Here is a 21,271-nt window from a genome sequence, read left to right on the forward strand (position 1 = left end):
TATATTAATAGTGCTCTCCTCAGTGTCCCTTTAAAGGCTTTCGCCTTAAAATTAACTGAGAAGCGGACAACACAAAGCGGCTGTCGCGAGTGCACCTTAAAAAGGGCGCAGCAGGGCAGCGAGCCGCACAGAGCGGCGACGAGGGTACGAGGGAGCAAGACTCGATCGCAGCGCCACTAGTTCGCGCGACCGCCACTTGGGACAGCTCTCTGGGCACCGCTGTGAAACTGACTTGGTTCTAGTAACGTTGCACACACACACATACGCCGCCGCGGTGGCTCAGTGGTTATGGTGCTCGGCTGCTCACCCGAAAGACGCGGGTTCGATCCCGGCCGCGGCGGTTGAATTTCTTTGGAGGAGAAATTCTAGATGCCCGTGCGCTGAGCGATAGCATTGCACGTTAAAGAACCCCAGGTCGTCGAAATTTCCGGAGCCCTTCACTACGGCGTCCCTCATAGCCTGAGTTGCTTAGGGACGGTAAACACACACACACGAGCGCACACACGATCACGCACACACACACACGCAGGTGGAACCAATGGTTAAAACAACCTGGTTTTGCTGCTGCTGGCAGCAAGACCAGTTGCGATAGCCGCCATAGAAGGAGGAGTCACAGTAGCGAGGCGGAGCGTAAGTAATACCCCTGTCAAGCGGGCAAGTTAAGTGCACTTACGGAAAGTGTACTTTGCTGTAAGTACACTTTGCCGCATCTAAACGACGCAAGTGGAGTGTCACTCACGGAAAGTGCACTCCGCCAGGAGTGCGTTCACGGACCATACTTTGCTGGCCGAGTGCGTAGCCTCGACGCCAGCGGTTCCAATGGTACAAACTTTATAATGCATAAAAAGTACTTACAACTTTATTTTACGTGTTATAAACTGTTTTCAGAAAAAGTTCGTTGGTTATAGCTACAACCGAAGAAACAAAACAAGTAAACGTGATCAGATGCAACATCGCTGACCGCCGCCATCTTGTTTGTTGTCGAAATTCTGGATAGCCTTGGCTGGTCTTGGCTTTTCTGCTATTTAAATTTTTTTTTCATCGTTAAAAACTGTTGAGCCTCGCTCTATTTGCACTATCACGTTAAGCAATCAAATATTATTAGTCCTTTTTCTTTTCCATCGGCCTGTTCAGAAATTTCGCTCATTTTCTGTAGCAATTATTTTTTTACTATGAGTGCACTTTGCTTTCCCGTTTAGCACCGCGTAGCCCAAAGTGTCACTCGGGATGCCAAAGTGCACTCCCCGTAAGTGCACTTAACTTGCCCGCTTGACAGGGGTATAGAGAGAAATAGGTAGAAATTAATTTAATAAAAATAAACACGTCTTTTCATGAGGGCATAAATACGTAGTTTCTATTTTCACTTCAGGGGAGCACATTCCAGTGTGCCAGTAAGAGTCAAATCCCCAGCAGCTTGAAAGTGAAGTATTTCCTGGTAATATGGGAATATCACCATCAAATACTTCTGAACACAAGCTTCTGGTCATGAAATAAAAGCTGACAAAGTGAACATTTTGCTTTGTTAGTGTTTCGCAGAAGAGCCACCGTCCTATGCAGCTGCACGGAGCTGTTATTTAATATGTCTAACAATAGGTTTCAAATTCATCTACACGCACTCGGCGAAACCACACTGTATTGAGAAAAATGCCTCTTTTCCCCTCTTTCATTGAGAGCACGGTGTTAAGTACTATTGTCCCAGCAAAAGTGACAGTCACTGAGACAAACCAGCACTAAACAGCTCTGCACCCGGGTAGTCTATGAGCGCATTTTCGAATCCATGCATACTGCTTCCAACTAAAAACAGCTCCGAATGCGCATCATGCGTTGAATATACTTCAAAAATTTTACAAAAAAAATTATTGTGGCAAAAGAAGCAATATTACGTTTATTTGAAAAATAGCATATTGTTGCCAGACTCTCGTGAAAAACACTGTGGCCAGATTTCGAAAGTAAATTAGTAATTTATTTCAAAACAATATTCTTTAAGAACCAAATATTACTTCACGGCAATAAAAATGATGACTTAAAATTGGCAACGCGTACGTTATAATTTTGAGTTTATGCAATACGCACATTGTGTCTAGACTTTCGAGCTTTAAAAGTGCATAGTGGCCAGACTTCTATGCTAAATGACTTTTCTTAACACTTTTTAGGAGTCCATTATTACTTAACGTCATTTAAATTGATGACGCAAATTTGGCGACGCGTAGATTATGATTCTATGTGTGTGTGTGAGGCACATTGTGTGCAGATTTTCGAAGTTAGAATAGTGGTGGCCTGAGTTATATGCTGACAAAGAAAAACAACTTTTTCTTTTTTGAAACAAGGTTTCCGTTATAGTGTACGACGTGTTTTTATATGTGTGGAAAAGAGTTATGATTTCCTTGAAATGTTCAATTTGCTTTACAGTCTCCAAAATCGACTGCAGTCGACATCGATGGCTGGGCAGGTAAAGCTTCGAATAAAACTAATGTTAGTATAATGTAAAACCATAGCGATAAAGGAACGTTGCCATTATTTCTAAGATTTGACGTATCTCGGAATATTGCTGTGTTTGGCACATAGTGAGGTTTTCCTATTAGCAGAACTTTTCTGTTTCATGAGACGGTATTCGAGTGGAACTTTTTGCTGGGATAGATGGTCCATTCTGACGTAAGTTCGGCAGCGCGAATGAAGGTGCCCGAAGGCGTCCCTTCTTCGTTTCTACTTCGAGCTTCTTCATTCGCCCTGCTTTACTTATGCCTTAGAGATTGTGATTGCCATAGAGCGCATGTACAGTCCCGAATTGTCACGAGAAAACTCTAAATGTCACCCATCCGCCGTGATCAATTATGGCACCCTTCACGGTAGGCTGTTTAATCTTGGAGTCGATGCTGTCCGTTTCAAGGGGAATTTTTAAGTAGCACGTATTAATTGTGCTCTGTTGTATTTCGTGTCGCTTTGTACCCCAGGCTGCAACATCTTATTAACTGCGTGGTTAAACGTTTCAAAGTTTAAATGATTACTGAAGGTCAGGAAAAGTTATTCCAGCGTTTATTTCCAACGTTTATAAAACAACAACAAACGAACATATAGAACAACACACTGACAAAAAAAAGGAACGTGGTAGTTAATCTTTGGTTACACTCTTCCCCTGTATTAATAAATAAAATAGATGAACCCGGAGGTCTCTGTGGGCCTGTGACGCAACGGATAACGCGTCTGACTTCGGATCAGAAGATTCCAGGTTCGAGTCCTGGCAGGCTCTTTTTCAGTTTTTCCCTTCTTGGCCACCATATTGCGAACGGTTTAACATGCAAGATATATCATTCCTGCGACAACCAAAATGTAACCTAGATGGCCAGGTGGTCGAAGTTATTCCGGAACCCTCCACAACGGAACCTCTTTTTTCCCTTACGGCGTGGTTGGGGTGTCCAACGAGAAGTGAGACAATTCCTGCGCCATTTCCTTTCCTCAAAAACCAATCTTTCCACTGTGTGCAACGCGACAGCGGCCAACATACCATCTTATTTGTGTGGGCACGTGAACCATCATTGCTGCTTTGGAAGTATTGCTGTCTTAGAGTATTTCTGTCGGACACGAACCCTTGACTGTGAATACCCGGCCTTCGCCGTGGCTATACCATACTGCAGACTCGTCCTGGAGAGAGAGGGAGAGATGACTTTTATTTTTCAGCTCAAGTTCGAGCCTTCCTCATCCTGGAATCCAAGCAGGATTGGGAAAGGAAACACAAACCAAAACAGAAACGAAAGGCAAATAATGAAATTTATGCAGTCACACTTTTCAAAGAGGCAATAAAATCCGCTGCATCTTTACAGACAACGACACTCTGTGGCGTTCAAAACGTTACGGCTTCCAGTTACTTCTCGGCCGCGCGGTAGCCACTGTTGCATTGCAGGTCACACTGGACGCGACTGTGTTGCGCATCAAAGCGGCACGCGCGAGCAGGCAACGCGTCAGAACACTGAAGAGCATAGAGGTACTTGACGTACTTGAGTGACGTACTTCAGTGTAAACATTCACGCTTTTAAACCCAAAAACCATACTGAGGGGCATGATGTGGGCAGCCTTCGTGGAGAATGCAGGAGGTCTGAGAACGCCCGGGGCACCGTCAGAAATCGTCGGCTGAGCGTGCCTCCACACACACACACACACACACACACACACACACACACACACACACACACACACACACACATACACACATGCGCGCACACACACACACACACGCACACGCACACACACACAACACACACACACGCACGCACGCACGCACACACACACAACACACACACACACGCACGCGCACACACACAACACACACACACGCACGCACACACACACACAGTTACTAGAACCAACTCAGTTTCACAGCTCCCCATACCGCCCAGCGGAGGAGAGTGTCCCAAGCGGCGGTCACGAGAACTAACGGCGGTGTAGTCGAGTCTTGCTGCCTGCCGGGCGCGTCGTCTGCTACAGGCAGCGCAGAAGCGAGGAGCGGCCGGCACATATGAGGTTTTGGCGGGCTGCGTGTGCGCTCTACATGGCTGCAGTAAAATAATACTTCAATTGCGGCTGCTTTTCCTTCGAAGCTGCCTGTTATCTTGGAGAACACGTTTGTGTGATGCGAAATTAGGCTTTTAATACTGTGAAAAAAGTCCAAAAATGCTGGCAACACGCTCGCGAGCATTGTTTCTTGCTTTGCTCAATGGCTTGTTTTCTAGGCGTACCCCATTGCATAGTTCCTATAATGTAAAGAGGTCAGACAAAGTTTCAGTGCGTGGGTGCACTCTACTTTAGGACGGAACGTAGTGAATATTCGAATATCCACTGCGTTGTCGGTAATGCTGCGGACTCCAGACTGTCACTTTGTGCAGCGCAGCTGGCCATTTCGGAATGCACTTTTGCGATCTCGGAATTCTCTAAGTTACCTCGTGGCACTGCTGTCGCGACACACTGGGCACCGCGATCCATTGGAGGCTTTCTCTTCGGCGTAGTGCATTTTGGCTTTGAAATATGCTCCTGGAATAAAGGAGACAGCTTCGGAAGAGAGCCTGGTGCCAGCATCCATTTCCCTGTCTCCAAAAGCACTTCCGTACCTTGCACTACATGGGGATAGTGCTTTAGAAGGTCTTCTTCGAAATAAAGATCACAAACTTTGCATTTCGAAGTCAGTTTGCGATCCTTTCTGTGAAGTGCACGCTCCCATCTTTTAAACTCGATGTGGTCTTTTGGCGGCCGGAAGCAATGACGGTCCGTTGAGTCATCGTTGCGATACCCGCTATTGCACCCCGGTGAAAAGCAGGTCGGCATGAACAGGTCCGATGTCACAAAATACAAACAAAAAAATTACCGACGATTACGTTACTTCCTAATGCGAAATTTGAGGGCAGCAAAGAAGCTGTTTCACCTTTTCGATAGTGAGTCAACCCCAGCTGCGGAGTTGGTTTCAGGGACAACGCCGCCGATGCCGACACAAACAATATGATACCCTCGCTTCCGCAGCGCTAAGAACCAGGTCTAGCCGTGGGAAGGTGGTCACATATTCGTCGACGTGCCGGGGCCTACGTGAAATAACCGGCGCGTCGGCAACTGAAGAGCACCCTATCCGCCGCACAAGAACAGGGGCGGGGGGACCCTTTCATCCTCTTTCTGCATGGCGGCGACGGTGTTCTATGCAGTCACGTTATCTTGACTCTCTAGCGGCGTCAGCGGCATCCAGCGGTATCAGTCGGTCGTTATCAGTCGGTCGCTGCTAGCGCTGGGGGGATGAAAGGGGGGCGGAGCTGGTTACGAGGCCGACGACGACGCGAAACCCAGGAACGGACGCCAAAGAGCTGCGCTCTAAAATTAACTAAGAAGCAGACGACACAAAGCGGCTGTCGCAAGCGCGCTTTACAAAGGGCGCAGCAGGGCCTGCAACCAACGTCTCCGCTTCGGCCAACGTTTCTAGATAAAGACAGTTGGAAAACATGCTCTGGGTATGCGGCCCCTTTCTGTCGCCGATTTCATCTCAAAGAGATACGAGCGCCATCTTTCTGCTGGTAGGAGTACCGCGTTTGTTCTTCCATGGCCTCCGTGGCTCCGTAACCAGCTCAAGCATCGGTACTTTAACACTGCGCTTGATCTCAGAGGCCACGATTTCTCTTCACCGCCGCGGCGCCCATTGGCTCCGCTTGGTCACAGTTTGCTGCGCGAATGATTACTGTTAGCTCGCGCCTCGCATCGTCTGCGCAGGGGGCGGCTGCTTCTAGCCGCGCTCATCTACGAATTGGGAAGTCCGCGTGCGCTCTACGTCTGGGGTACGTCAGGGCAGGATGCTCGAGGTTGAGCTTCTGGCTGTAAATATCGGAAAAAACTGGAAGCCCTTCTTTCCGCGGTTTAGAGAAACATGACGTACCGCTTGCCTCCTCGTAGTTTATGTTGATAATATTATATAAAAACGTTGGGCTGGGAGTAGCAGACGACGCGCTTATCCTAAAGCGACCGCAGCGCCACCGCCTAGACGGTGATCGCGTGGGGCCGCTCTGCTCCCTGGCTCGCCGGCGCAGTTTGCCAACTGTCTTTACTAAAAACGTTGGCTTCGGCGGACGCGGTTACTGCGACGCGCGTCCTTTCAAGGGCGTAGCAGGGCCAGCAACCAGCGTCTCCGCTTCGGCAGACGCTGTTACTGCGACGCGCGTCTTTTCTATCTCTGTTGCTGTTACGTTAATATGTAAATAGTTTTATTACCATTGTACCTCTCCCCCTGTCCTTTCTACAATCCTCTCACCTCTTTCATTTCACTCCTACACACTGCCTGCTACCCTTAGAGAGAGAGAAAGGAATTTTAATGAGGGAAAGGTGGAGAGGTCGGCCGGTGGTAACATGGCCCTGGCCTGCTACCCTTTATTTCTGCTGAACCAGCTGAGGTGCTTTCAGCAGCGATGGCAGATGCCGGAGCTAGCAACAATCTTTTTCCTTTCATTTACCATGTATTGCTTTCAACTCTCTTCTGTCTGCACGTGGCAGCGGTGGTGGCTCAGCTGTATATCGGTGGCCCGAAGAAATGACTGTCCGTCGTGTCATCGTTGCGATACCCGCTATTGCACCCCGGTGCAAAACAGGTCAGCATGAAGAGGCCCGATGTTACAACATACAAACAAAAAATTCAGGCGCCGCTTTGAGGATCTAAAGTGCGCGAGAGGAAAGCCTTTCCACGCAACTTTGGCCGCACGGCTGTTGGCACACACGAGGCGGCAGAACCAACGTTATTTTGCGAGGAGGCTATGGGGTGACTTGGTTTGGCTAGCCATGACTAATTGGGTCATGACCCATGCCTTACTAGTCATGATTGGTTACTAACTAGTCATGATTCGTTAATGATGAACTAGTCATGTCTGGTTAATGACTAGCTAGTCGTGACTAACCAGCAATGACAAACCAGTCATGACTAGTCATGACTAAGCAGTCATTAAGCAATAATAACTAGTCATTTCCGCTTAATGACTGACTACTCATGACTAACCATTCATTGACCAATCATAACAAGTCATGACTACTTAATGACTAATTTATCAAGACTGCTTAATGACTAACCAGTCATGACTAATCAGTAATTAGTCATGGTTAGTAATGACTAACCAGTCATGACTAACCATGAGTGGTTAGTGGCTAGCTAGTCATGACTTACTAGTCATGATTGGTTATTGACTTACTAGTCATGATTGATTATTGACTAACTTGTCATGATTAGGTAATGACTAACTAGTCATGATTGGTTAATGGCTAACTAGCCATGATTGGTTAATGACTAACTAGCCATGACTAGTTAATTGATGACTGGTCAATGACTAGCTAGTCATGACTAATTAGTTGATGACTAACTAGTCATGATTGATTAATGACTAATAGGTCAGGACCATTTAGGTCATGACTAATTAGTTGATGACTAACTAGTCATGATTGGTTAATGACTAACTAGTCATGACTAGTTAATTGATGACTGGTTAATGACTAGCTAATTTGACTTATTAGTCAATGACTAACTAGTCATGATTGGTTAATGACTAACTAGCCATGACTAGTTAATTGATGACTGGTCAATGAACTAGGTAGTCATCACTAATTGGTTGATGACTAACTAGTCATGATCGGTTAATGACTAATTAGTCATGGCTGTTTAAGTCATGACTAATTAGTTGATGACTAACCAGTCATGATTGCTTAATGACTAACTAGTCATGACTAGTTAATTGATCACTAGTTAATGACTAGCTAGTTTGACTTATTAGTTGATGACTAACTAGTCATCATTGGTTAATGATGAACTAGACATGTCTGGTTAATGACTAGCTAATCACGACTAACCAATCATGGCTAACTACTGATGAGTGATTAATGACTAACGAATGACTAACCAGTCATGACTGGTTAATCATCACTAGTTAGTCATTAAACAATCATGACTAACTAGTCATGAGTTAATGACTGGTTCAAATGCCAAATGAGTAGTTAATGACTTCAAATGCCAAAGGCCCTGGTTCGATGCTCAGCCTCGACACAGCTTTTTAAGTAGTGACGCCGAAACACGGACACATCTGCCGACACGGCTGCAAACGACAGTATGAGGCATTAAAGGCTTTCGCCTTAAAATTAACTGAGAAGCGGACAACACAAAGCGGCTGTCTCGAGTGCACCTTAAAAAGGGCGCAGCAGGGCAGCAAGCCGCACAGAGCGGCGACGAGGGTACGAGGGAGCAAGACTCGATCGCAGCGCCACTAGTTCGCGCGACCGCCACTTGGGACAGCTCTCTGGGCACCGCTTTGAAACTGACTTGGTTCTAGTAACGTTGCACACACACACATACGCCGCCGCGGTGGCTCAGTGGTTATGGTGCTCGGCTGCTGACCCGAAAGACGCGGGTTCGATCCCGGCCGCGGCGGTTGAATTTCTTTGGAGGAGAAATTCTAGATGCCCGTGCGCTGAGCGATATCATTGCACGTTAAAGAACCCCAGGTGGTCGAAATTTCCGGAGCCCTTCACTACGGCGTCCCTCATAGCCTGAGTTGCTTTGGGACGGTAAACACACACACACGAGCGCACACACGATCACGCACACACACACACGCAGGTGGAACCAATGGTTAAAACAACCTGGCTTTGCTGCTGCTGGCCGCAAGACCAGTTGCGATAGCCGCCATAGAAGGAGGAGTACCAGTAGCGACGCGCAGCGTAAGTAATACCCCTGTCAAGCGGGCAAGTTAAGTGCACTTACGGAAAGTGTACTTTGCTGTAAGTACACTTTGCCGCATCTAAACGACGCAAGTGGAGTGTCACTCGCGGAAAGTGCGCTCCGCCAGGAGTGCGTTCACGGACCATACTTTGCTGGCCGAGTGCGTAGCCTCGACGCCAGCGGTTCCAATGGTACAAAATTTATACTGCATAAAAAGTACTTACAACTTTATTTTACGTGTTATAAACTGTTTTCAGAAAAAAGTTCGTTGGTTATAGCTACAACCGAAGCAACAAAACAAGTAAACGTGATCAGATGCAACATCGCTGCCCGCCGCCATCTTGTTTGTTGTCGAAATTCTGGATAGCCTTGGCTGGTCTTGGCTTTTCTGCCATTTAAAATTTTTTCATCGTTAAAAACTGTTGAGCCTCGCTTTATTTGCACTATCACGTTAAGCAATCAAATATTATTAGTCCTTTTTCTTTTCCATCGGCCTGTTCAGAAATTCCGCTCATTTTCTGTAGCAATTAATTTTTTACTATGATTGCACTTTGCTTTCCCGTTTAGCAGCGCGTAGCCCAAAGTGTCACTCGGGATGCCAAAGCGCACTCCCCGTAAGTGCACTTAACTTGCCCGCTTGACAGGGGTATAGAGAGAAATAGGTAGAAATTAATTTAATAAAAATAAACACGTCTTTCCATGAGGGCATAAATATTTAGTTTCTATTTTCACTTCAGGGGAGCACATTCCAGTGTGCCGGTAAGAGTCAAATCCCCAGCAGCTTGAAACTGAAGTATTTCCTGGTAATATGGGAATATCACCATCAAATACTTCTGAACACAAGTTTCTGGTCATGAAATAAAAGCTGACAAAGTGAACATTTTGCTTTGTTAGTGTTTCGCAGAAGAGCCACCGTCCTATGCAGCTGCACGGAGCTGTTATTTAATATGTCTAACAATAGGTTTCAACTTCATCTACACGCACTCGGCGAAACCACACTGTATTGAGAAAAATGCCTCTTTTCCCCTCTTTCATTGAGAGCACGGTGTTAAGTGCTATTGTCCCAGCAAAAGTGACAGTCACTGAGACAAACCAGCGCTAAACAGCTCTGCACCCGGGTAGTCTATGAGCGCATTTTCGAATCCATGCATACTGCTTCCAACTAAAAACAGCTCCGAATGCGCATCATGCGTTGAATATACTTCATAAATTTTACAAAAAAAATTATTGTGGCAAAAGAAGCAATATTATGTTTATTTGAAAAATAGCATATTGTTGCCAGACTCTCGTGAAAAACACTGTGGCCAGATTTCGAAAGTAAATTAGTAATTTACTTCAAAACAATATTCTTTAAGAACCAAATATTACTTCACGGCAATAAAAATGATGACTTAAAATTGGCAACGCGTACGTTATAATTTTGAGTTTATGTAATACGCACATTGTGTCTAGATTTTCGAGCTTTAAAAGTGCATAGTGGCCAGACTTCTATGCTAAATGACTTTTTTTTAACACCTTTTAGGAGTCCATTATTACTTAACGTCATTTAAAATGATGACGCAAATTTGGCGACGCGTAGATTATGATTCTATATAGGTGTGTGTGTGTGAGGCACATTGTGTGCAGATTTTCGAAGTTAGAAGAGTGGTGGCCAGAGTTATATGCTGACAAAGAAAACAACTTTTTCTTTTTTGAAACAAGTATTGCGTTATAGTATACGACGTGTTTTTATATGTGTGGTAAAAAGTTATGATTTCCTTGAAAGGTTCAATTTGCTTTACAGTCTCTAAAATCGACTGCAGTCGACATCGATGGCTGGGCAGGTAAAGCTTCGAATAAAACTAATGTTAGTATAATGTAAAACCACAGCGATAAAGGAACGTTGCATTATTTCTAAGGTTTGACGTATCTCGGAATATTTCTGTTTGGCACGTAGTGAGGTTTTCCTATTAGCAGAACTTTTCTGTTTCATGAGACGGTATTCAAGTAGAACTTTTTGCTGGGATAGATGGTCCATTCTGACGTAAGTTCGGCAGCGCGAATGAAGGTGCCGGAAGGCGTCCCTTCTTCGTTTCTACTTCGAGCTTCTTCATTCGCCCTGCTTTACTTATGCCTTAGAGATTGTGATTGCCATAGAGCGCATGTACAGTCCCGAATTGTCACGAGAAAACTCTAAATGTCACCCATCCGCCGTCATCAATTATGGCACCCTTCACGGTAGGCTGTTTAATCTTGGAGTCGATGCTGTCCGTTTCAAGGGGAATTTTTAAGTAGTACGTATTAATTGTGCTCTGTTGTATTTCGTGTCGCTTTGTAGCCCCAGGCTGCAACGTCTTATTAACTGCGTGGTTAAACGTTTCAAAGTTTAAATGTTTACTGAAGGTCAGGAAAAGTTATTCCAGCGTTTATTTCCAACGTTTATAAAACAACAACAAACGAACATATAGAACAACACACTGACAAAAAAAAAGGAACGTGGTAGTTAATCTTTGGTTACACTCTTCCCCTGTATTAATAAATAAAATAGATGAACCCGGAGGTCTCTGTGGGCCTGTGACGCAACGGATAACGCGTCTGACTTCGGATCAGAAGATTCCAGGTTCGAGTCCTGGCAGGCTCTTTTTTAATTTTGCCCTTCTTGGCCACCATATTGCGAACGGTTTAACATACAAGATATATCGTTCCTGCGACAACCAAAATGTAACCTAGATGGCCAGGTGGTCGAAGTTATTCCGGAACACTCCACAACTGCACCTCTTTTTTCCTTTACGGCGTGGTTGGGGTGTCCAACGAGAAGTGAGACAATTCCTGCGCCATTTCCTTTCCTCAAAAACCAATCTTTCCACTGTGTGCAACGCGACAGCGGCCAACATACCATCTTATTTGTGTGGGCACGTGAACCATCATTGCTGCTTTGGAAGTATTGCTGTCTTAGAGTATTTCTGTCGGACACGAACCCTTGACAGTGAATACCCGGCCTTCGCCGTGGCTATACCATACTGCAGACTCATCCTGGAGAGAGAGAGATTGAGATGACTTTTATTTTTCAGCTCAAGTCCGAGCCTTCCTCATCCTGGAATCCAAGCAGGATTGGGAAAGGAAACACAAACCAAAACAGAAACAAAAGGCAAATAATGAAATTTATGCAGTCACACTTTTCAAAGAGGCAATAAAATCCGCTGCATCTTTACAGACAACGACACTCTGTGGCGTTCAAAACGCTACGGCTTCCAGTTACTTTTCGGCCGCGCGGTAGCCACTGTTGCATTGCAGGTCACACTGGACGCGACTGTGTTGCGCATCAAAGCGGCACGCGCGAGCAGGCAACGCGTCAGAACACTGAAGAGCATAGAGGTACTTGACGTACTTGAGTGACGTACTTGAGTGTAAACATTCACGCTTTTAAACCCAAAAACCCTACTGAGGGGCATGATGTGGGCAGCCTTCGTGGAGAATGCAGCAGCACTGAGAACGCCCGGGGCACCGTCAGAAATCGTCGGCTGAGCGTGCCGCCACACACACACACACACACACACACACACACACACACACACACACACACACACACACACACACACACACACACACACACACACACACACACACACACACACACACGCACACACACACACACACACACACACACACAACACACACGCACGCACGCACACACACACACAGTTACTAGAACCAACTCAGTTTCACAGCTCCCCATACCGCCCAGCGGAGGAGAGTGTCCCAAGCGGCAGTCACGAGAACTAACGGCGGTGTAGTCGAGCCTTGCTCCCTGCCGGGCGCGTCGTCGGCTACAGGCAGCGCTGAAGCGAGGAGCGGCCGGCACTTATGAGGTTTTGGCGAGCTGCGTTTGCACTCTACATGGCTGCAGTAAAATAATACTTCAATTGCGGCAGCTTTTCCTTCGAAGCTGCGTGTTATCTTGGAGAACACGTTTGTGTGATGCGAAATTAGGCTTTTAATATTGTGAAAAAAGTCCAAAAATTCTGGAAACACGCTCGCGAGCATTGTTTCTTGCTTTGCTCAATGGCTTGTGTTTTCTAGCGCGTACCCGAGTGCCTAGTTCCTATAATGTAAAGAGGTCAGACAAAGTTTCAGTGCGTGGGTGCACTCTACTTTAGGAGGGAACATAGTGAATATTCGAATATCCACTGCGTTGTCGGTAATGCTGCGGACTCCAGACTGTCACTTTGGCAGCGCAGCTGGGCATTTCGGAATGCACTTTTGCGATCTCGGAATTCTCTAAGTTACCTCGTGGCACTGCTGTTGCGACACACTGGGCACCGCGATCCATTGGAGGCTCTCTCTTCGGCGTAGTGCATTTTGGCTTTGAAATATCCGCCTGGAATAAAGGAAACAGCTTCGGAAGAGAGCCTGGTGCCAGCATCCATTTCCCTGTCTCCAAAAGCACTTCCGTACCTTGCACTACATGGGGATAGTCCTTTAGAAGGTTTTCTTCTTCGAAATGGAGATCACAAACTTTGCATTTCGAAGTCAGTTTGCGATCCTTTCTGTGAAGTGCACGCTTCCATCTTTTAAACTCGATGTGGTCTTTTGGCGGCCCGAAGCAATGACGGTCCGTTGAGTCATCGTTGCGATACCCGCTATTGCACCCCGGTGAAAAGCAGGTCGGCATGAACAGGTCCGATGTCACAAAATACAAACAAAAATACAAAAATTAACTAAGAAGCAGACGACACAAAGCGGCTGTCGCAAGCGCGCTTTACAAAGGGCGCAGCAGGGCAGCAACCAGCGTCTCCGCTTCGGCCAACGTTTCTAGATAAAGACAGTTGGAAAACCTGCTCCTGGTATGCGGCCCCTTTCTGTCGCCGATTTCATCTCAAAGAGATACGAGCGCCATCTTTCGGCTGGTAGGAGTACCGCGTTTGTTCTTCCATGGCCTCCGTGCCTCCGTAACCAGCTCAAGCATCGGTACTTTAACACCGCGCTTGATCTCAGAGGCCACGATTTCTCTTCACCGCCGCGGCGCCCATTGGCTCCGCTTGGTCACAGTTTGCTGCGCGAATGATTACTGTTAGCTCGCGCCTCGCATCGTCTGCGCAGGGGGCGGCTGCTTCTAGCCGCGCTCATCTACGAATTGCGAAGTCCGCGTGCGCTCTACGTCTGGGGTACGTCAGGGCAGGATGCTCGAGGTTGAGCCTCTGGCTGTAAATATCGGAAAAAACTGGAAGCCCTTCTTTCCGCGGTTTAGAGAAACATGACGTACAGCTTGCCTCCTCGTAGTTTATGTTGATAATATTATATAAAAACGTTGAGCTGGGAGTAGCAGACGACGCGCTCATCCTAAAGCGACCGCAGCGCCACCGCCTAGACGGTGATCGCGTGGGGCCGCTCTGCTCCCTGGCTCGCCGGCGCAGTTTGCCAACTGTCTTTACTAGAAACGTTGGCTTCGGCGGACGCGGTTACTGCGACGCGCGTCTTTTCTATCTCTGTTGCTGTTACGTTAATATGTAAATAGTTTTATTACCATTGTACCTCTCCCCCTGTCCTTTCTACAATCCTCTCACCTCTTTCATTTCACTCCTACACACTGCCTGCTATCCTTTATTTCTGTTGAACCATCTGAGGTGCTTTCAGCAGCGATGGCAGATGCCGGAGCTAGCAACAATCTTTTTCCTTTCATTTACCATGTATTGCTTTCAACTCTCTTCTGTCTGCACGTGGCAGCGGTGGTGGCTCAGCTGTATATCGGTGGCCCGAAGAAATGACTGTCCGTCGTGTCATCGTTGCGATACCCGCTATTGCACCCCGGTGCAAGACAGGTCAGCATGAAGAGGCCCGATGTTACAACATACAAACAAAAAATTCAGGCGCCGCTTTGAGGATCTAAAGTGCGCGAGACGAAAGCCTTTCCACGCAACTTTGGCCGCACGGCTGTTGGCACACACGAGGCGGCAGAACCAACGTGATTTTGCGAGGAGGCAATGGGGTGACTTGGTTTGGCTAGCCATGACTAATTGGGTCATGACCCATGCCTTACTGGTCATGATTGGTTACTAACTAGTCATGATTGGTTAATGACTAACTGGCCATGACTAGTTAATTGATGGCTGGTTAATGACTAGCTAGTCATGACTAAATAGTTGATGACTAACTAGTCATGATTCGTTAATGATGAACTAGTCATGTCTGGTTAATGACTAGCTAGTCGTGACTAGCCAGCAATGACAAACCAGTCATGACTAGTCATGACTAAGCAGTCATTAAGCAATAATAACTAGTCATGTCTGCTTAATGACTGACTACTCATGACTAACCATTCATTGACCAATCATAACTAGTCATGACTACTTAATGACTAATTTATCATGACTGCTTAGTGACTAACCAGTCATGACTAATCAGTAATTAGTCATGGTTAGTAATGACTAACCAGTCATGACTAACCATGAGTGGTTAGTGGCTAGCTAGTCATGACTTACTAGTCATGATTGGTTATTGACTTACTAGTCATGATTGATTATTGACTAACTTGTCATGATTAGTTAATGACTAACTAGTCATGATTGGTTAATGACTAACTAGCCATGATTGGTTAATGACTAACTAGCCATGAATAGTTAATTGATGACTGGTCAATGACTAGCTAGTCATGACTAATTAGTTGATGACTAACTAGTCATGATTGGTTAATGACTAATAGGTCAGGACTATTTAGGTCATGACTAATTAGTTGATGACTAACTAGTCATGATTGGTTAATGACTAACTAGTCATGACTAGTTAATTGATGACTGGTTAATGACTAGCTAATTTGACTTATTAGTTAATGACTAACTAGTTATGATTGGTTAATGACTAACTAGCCATGACTAGTTAATTGATGACTGGTCAATGAACTAGGTAGTCATCACTAATTGGTTGATGACTAACTAGTCATGATCAGTTAATGACTAAATAGTCATGGCTATTTAAGTCATGACTAATTAGTTGATGACTAACCAGTCATGATTGCTTAATGACGAACTAGTCATGACTAGTTAATTGATCACTAGTTAATGACTAGCTAGTTTGACTTATTAGTTGATGACTAACTAGTCATCATTGGTTAATGATGAACTAGACATGTCTGGTTAATGACTAGCTAGTCACGACTAACCAATCATGACTAACTACTGATGAGTGATTAATGACTAACGAATGACTAACCAGTCATGACTGGTTAATCATCACTAGTTAGTCATTAAACAATCATGACTAACTAGTCATGAGTTAATGACTTGTTCAAATGCCAAATGAATAGTTAATGACTTCAAATGCCAAGGGCCCTGGTTCGATGCTTAGCCTCGACACAGCTTTTTAAGTAGTGACGCCGAAACACGGACACATCTGCCGACACGGCTGCAAACGACAGTATGAGGCATTAAAGGCTTTCGCCTTAAAATTAACTGAGAAGCGGACAACACAAAGCGGTTGTCGCGAGTGCACCTTAAAAAGGGCGCAGCAGGGCAGCGAGCCGCACAGAGCGGCGACGAGGGTACGAGGGAGCAAGACTCGATCGCAGCGCCACTAGTTCGCGCGACCGCCACTTGGGACAGCTCTCTGGGCACCGCTGTGAAACTGACTTGGTTCTAGTAACGTTGCACACACACACATACGCCGCCGCTGTGGCTCAGTGGTTATGGTGCTCGGCTGCTGACCCGAAAGACGCGGGTTCGATCCCGGCCGCGGCGGTTGAATTTCTTTGGAGGAGAAATTCTAGATGCCCGTGCGCTGAGCGATATCATTGCACGTTAAAGGGCCCCAGGTGGTCGAAATTTCCGGAGCCCTTCACTACGGCGTCCCTCATAGCCTGAGTTGCTTAGGGACGGTAAAACACACACACGAGCGCACACACGATCACGCACACACACACACGCAGGTGGAACCAATGGTTAAAACAACCTGGTTTTGCTGCTGCTGGCCGAGGGACCAGTTTGCGATAGCCGCCATAGAAGGAGGAGTCACAGTAGCGACGCGGAGCGTAAGTAAGAAAGAAATAGGTAGAAATTAATTTAATAAAAATAAACACGTCTTTCCATGAGGGCATAAATATTTAGTTTCTATTTTCACTTCAGGGGAGCACATTCCAGTGTGCCAGTAAGAGTCAAATCCCCAGCAGCTTGAAAGTGAAGTATTTCCTGGTAATATGGGAATATCACCATCAAATACTTCTGAACACAAGCTTCTGGTCATGAAATAAAAGCTGACAAAGTGAACCTTTTGCTTTGTTAGTGTTTCGCAGAAGAGCCACCGTCCTATGCAGCTGCACGGAGCTGTTTTTTAATATCAGTCTAACAATAGGTTCGAACTTCATCTACACGCACTCGGCGAAACCACACTGTATTGAGAAAAATGCCTCTTTTCCCCTCTTTCATTGAGAGCACGGTGTTAAGTGCTATTGTCCCAGCAAAAGTGACAGTCACTGAGACAAACCAGCGCTAAACAGCTCTGCACCCGGGTAGTCTATGAGCGCATTTTCGAATCCATGCATACTGCTTCCAACTAAAAACAGCTCCGAATGCGCATCATGCGTTGAATATACTTCAAAAATTTTACAAAAAAATTATTGTGGCAAAAGAAGCAATATTATGTTTATTTGAAAAATAGCATATTGTTGCCAGACTCTCGTGAAAAACACTGTGGCCAGATTTCGAAAGTAAATTAGTAATTTATTTCAAAACAATATTCTTTAAGAACCAAATATTACTTCAGGGCAATAGAAATGATGACTTAAAATTGGCAACGCGTACGTTATAATTTTGAGTTTATGCAATACGCACATTGTGTCTAGATTTTCGAGCTTTAAAAGTGCATAGTGGCCAGACTTCTATGCTAAATGACTTTTTTTTAACACCTTTTACGAGTCCATTATTACTTAACAACATTTAAAATGATGACGCAAATTTGGCGACGCGTAGATTATGATTCTATATGTGTGTTTGTGTGTGAGGCACATTGTGTGCAGATTTTCGAAGTTAGAAGAGTGGTGGCCAGAGTTATATGCTGACAAAGAAAAACAACTTTTTCTTTTTTGAAACAAGGTTTGCGGTATAGTATACGACGTGTTTTTATGTGTGGTAAAAAGTTATGATTTCCTTGAAAGGTTCAATTTGCTTTACAGTCTCCAAAATCGACTGCAGTCGACATCGATGGCTGGGCAGGTAAAGCTTCGAATAAAACTAATGTTAGTATAATGTAAAACCATAGCGATAAAGGAACGTTGCATTATTTCTAAGGTTTGACGTATCTCGGAATATTTCTGTTTGGCACGTAGTGAGGTTTTCCTATTAGCAGAACTTTTCTGTTTCATGAGAGGGTATTCAAGTAGAACTTTTTGCTGGGATAGATGGTCCATTGTGACGTAAGTTCGGCAGCGCGAATGAAGGTGCCCGAAGGCGTCCCTTCTTCGTTTCTACTTCGGGCTTCTTCATTCGCCCTGCTTTACTTATGCCTTAGAGATTGTGATTGCCATAGAGCGCATGTACAGTCCCGAATTGTCACGAGAAAACTCTAAATGTCACCCATCCGCCGTGATCAATTATGGCACCCTTCACGGTAGGCTGTTTAATCTTGGAGTCGATGCTGTCCGTTTCAAGGGGAATTTTTATGTAGCACGTATTAATGGTGCTCTGTTGTATTTCGTGTCGCTTTGTAGCCCCAGGCTGCAACGTCTTATTAACTGCGTGGTTAAACGTTTCAAAGTTTAAATGTTTACTGAAGGTCAGGAAAAGTTATTCCAGCGTTTATTTCCAACGTTTATAAAACAACAACAAACGAACATATAGAACAACACACTGACACAAAAAAGGAACGTGGTAGTTAATCTTTGGTTACACTCTTCCCCTGTATTAATAAATAAAATAGATGAACCAGGAGGTCTCTGTAACAACCAGAAACAATAGACCACGTTTTTTTGCACTGTTGGGAGGGGGTATACTTTTGGGACATTTTGCAACGGACTTTAAAAAAGGAATTTCCGCTCGACGCTCATGGTATTCGGTACTTGCCTGTAGAGAGTGAGGATGGGACACCATTCGACCTCATTATGCTAATGGGCCTCCATTGTATTTGGCGCTCCAGAATGGCAGGATATCATTGCGATCCTGCAGCACGGCCAGCACGGATCTATTTTCGGGAGTGCATGCATAGGTATATTGAAGTTCAGAAACTTGCTCCTGAAGCTCCCGAGTGGCTCGAAAGAGTCGAGCCTTTGGTGACGCTTAAGGAGTTTTAATATGACGAAGCCACGCACCCCCGGGCGGATAGTGTTGTTAAGTATTGCTCATTGCGCTCTGTAAGTGTATTTGTGTACTGTGGTTCTTGCCGAAGTCAGGCAATAAATAAAAAAAAGGGCCTGTGGCGCAACGGATAACGCCTCTGACTTCGGATCAAAAGATTCCAGGTTCGAGTCCTGGCAGGCTCTTTTTTAATTTTTCCCTTCTTGGCCACCATATTGCGAACGGTTTAACATACAAGATATATCGTTCCTGCGACAACCAAAATGTAACCTAGATGGCCAGGTGGTCGAAGTTATTCCGGAACCCTCCACAACGGCACCTCTTTTGTCCCTTACGGCGTGGTTGGGGTGTCCAACGAGAAGTGAGACAATTCCTGCGCCATTTCCTTTCCTCAAAAACCAATCTTTCCACTGTGTGCAACGCGACAGCGGCCAACATACCATCTTATTTGTGTGGGCACGTGAACCATCATTGCTGCTTTGGAAGTATTGCTGTCTTAGAGTATTTCTGTCGGACACGAACCCTTGACAGTGAATACCCGGCCTTCGCCGTGGCTATACCATACTGCAGACTCATCCTGGAGAGAGAGAGAGAGATGACTTTTATTTTTCAGCTCAAGTCCGAGCCTTCCTCATCCTGGAATCCAAGCAGGATTGGGAAAGGAAACACAAACCAAAACAGAAACAAAAGGCAAATAATGAAATTTATGCAGTCACACTTTTCAAAGAGGCAATAAAATACGCTGCATCCTTACAGACAACGACACTCTGTGGCGTTCAAAACGCTACGGCTTCCAGTTACTTTTCGGCCACGCGGTAGCCACTGTTGCATTGCAGGTCACACTGGACGCGACTGTGTTGCGCATCAAAGCGGCACGCGCGAGCAGGCAACGCGTCAGAACACTAAAGAGCATAGAGGTACTTGACGTACTTGAGTGACGTACTTGAGTGTAAACATTCACGCTTTTAAACCCAAAAACCCTACTGAGGGGCATGATGTGGGCAGCCTTCGTGGAGAATGCAGCAGCACTGAGAACGCCCGGGGCACCGTCAGAAATCGTCGGCTGAGCGTGCCTCCACACACACACACACACACACACACACACACACACACACACACGCACACGCACACGCACACGCACACACACACACACACACACACACACACAGTTACTAGAACCAACTCAGTTTCACAGCTCCCCATACCGCCCAGCGGAGGAGAGTGTCCCAAGCGCCGGTCACGAGAACTAACGGCAGTGTAGTCCAGTCTTGCTCCCTGCCGGGCGCGTCGTCTTCTACAGGCAGCGCAGAAGCGAGGAGCGGCCGGCACATATGAGGTTTTGGCGAGCTGCGTTTGCGCTCTATATGGCTGCAGTAAAATATTACTTCAATTGCGGCAGCTTTTCCTTCGAAGCTGCGTATTATCTTGGAGAACACGTTTGTGTGATGCGAAATTAGGCTTTTAATATCGTGAAAAAAGTCCAAAAATGCTGGCAACACGCTCTCCAGCATTGTTTCTTGCTTTGCTCAATGGCTTGTGTTTTCTAGCGCGTACCCCAGTGCATAGTTCCTATAATGTAAAGAGGTCAGACAAAGTTTCAGTGCGTGGGTGCACTCTACTTTAGGAGGGAACGTAGTGAATATTCGAATATCCACTGCGTTGTCGGTAATGCTGCGGACTCCAGACTGTCACTTTGTGCAGCGCAGCTGGCCATTTCGGAATGCACTTTTGCGATCTCGGAATCTTCTAAGTTACCTCGTGGCACTGCTGTCGCGACACACTGGGCACCGCGACCCATTGG

The 21,271-nt window shown here is 45.8% G+C and overlaps 2 non-coding genes across 2 annotated transcripts; both read left to right on the plus strand.

Moving 5' to 3' along the window:
* The first annotated feature begins 3,174 nt into the window (after window positions 1–3,174).
* Window positions 3,175–3,247, plus strand: TRNAR-UCG (transfer RNA arginine (anticodon UCG)). Its single transcript has one exon. It is a non-coding gene; the product is annotated as a tRNA-Arg (tRNA).
* An 8,514-nt stretch (window positions 3,248–11,761) lies between these two features.
* TRNAR-UCG (transfer RNA arginine (anticodon UCG)) lies at window positions 11,762–11,834 on the plus strand. Its single transcript has one exon. It is a non-coding gene; the product is annotated as a tRNA-Arg (tRNA).
* The last annotated feature ends 9,437 nt before the right edge of the window (window positions 11,835–21,271 follow it).

The sequence above is a fragment of the Amblyomma mixtum genome, chromosome 3 (assembly GCF_055824585.1).
Source record: "Amblyomma mixtum isolate Tamu chromosome 3, ASM5582458v1, whole genome shotgun sequence".
NCBI lineage: Eukaryota > Metazoa > Arthropoda > Arachnida > Ixodida > Ixodidae > Amblyomma > Amblyomma mixtum.